Source organism: Octopus bimaculoides, chromosome 17 (assembly GCF_001194135.2).
Source record: "Octopus bimaculoides isolate UCB-OBI-ISO-001 chromosome 17, ASM119413v2, whole genome shotgun sequence".
In the NCBI taxonomy this organism is placed as follows: domain Eukaryota; kingdom Metazoa; phylum Mollusca; class Cephalopoda; order Octopoda; family Octopodidae; genus Octopus; species Octopus bimaculoides.
In genome coordinates, this window is record NC_068997.1 from 19,576,820 (window position 1) to 19,578,208 (window position 1,389).

Consider the following 1,389-nt stretch of genomic DNA (forward strand, 5'->3'; position numbering starts at 1 on the left):
ATAATGGTCCAGATGGACTATATGTAATCTGAACCTTTCCCCCCTTGTTTTATTATTTTTTTTTTACGGAATCCCTCGTTTTAGGCTATGGAGATTCCGATTCTGAAAATTTTTTTCAAAAATCTCAATTTCAAAATTTCGATTCCCCCCACCTCCCGGTTTTTATATAGATCCACAGGGTAAACCTAACCCTAACCCTAACCCTGACCATAACCCTGACCCTAACCCTAAACCTAACCCTAACACTAGTTTTGTGAGATTTGGCTGTTATTTCTAGCATGTAAATAGCCTGCTTGGTGGGGGGGGGATTGAAATTTTTCAAAAAATTTTTTTTCAGAATCGGAATCTCCATAGCCTAAAACGTGGGATTCCGTAAAAAAATTAATAAATAAGTGGGGGGAAAGGTTCAGATTACATATAGTCCATCTCTACCAAAATAATAATAAAAATATGGATACAATGGTAGTATTTATTTTTTATTTATTTTTCACCATGGCTTACGTTGGATTTGAAACCTAGTAGTCTTTAGTTACCAAACCTGCCTGACTATTCTAAAGGGAAAACTAAAAATTAGATTTTTTTTTTTTGGTCTAGTCCATATTATTTATTTAAACTTGCTCTCAAAATTATAATTTCTTTTGACTAGTGACTTTGTTGATGTCTGTGTGCCTTTTTTTTCCCTGAAGAAGGGGTTATCACTAATTTGTGCTCTATTGTGCATTAAATACGGTGATATACACACGAAATGGCAATAGGTGTTCTGTGTTTGTGTTCCACCTATACTTGTAATCCACTTGTTATCGTTTGACTTTACTGATGTTACCTGCGGAATGGTGAAATATGGATTTTGCTTTGCCACACTTTGGATGTTCTGTTGTTGTTTTGTCCCGTGCGCTTCGCTATTCCTGTTTATGAAATTGGATTTTACCTACTAAATTTGCTGTCATGAGGCAGGTAGTTGATCTTTCGTACTATTTATCTTGAACTTTTTTTTATTGGCTTTTGGCCTCAGCGAATGAACTGTTACGTCTCCCTATGTATTATTATTTTTTTTCTCTATATTTTTTCTATATATATATATATTTTTATTCTACTGTAATTGTACCGGTCTCTAATATTTTTAATCAACTTTTAATCGCAGTTTATTTATTTATTTATATTATTCTATTGTATTTTTAATCGATTTTTTAAATTCTTATGTATAAAAATTTTGACTTCTCTTTATTAATTTGGTTTTGTGGTCTATGTTGTACTTATATGTGGTCATTGATGGGCTACGGCTTTTTGAGTCGATGACCTAACGGTTTTATTCTGCAATTAACTTTGTACCTATGTCTCAACTAGTTTGAGCACTTCTTTTACAGCCTTGTATAAATTCTTGGTTTTCTA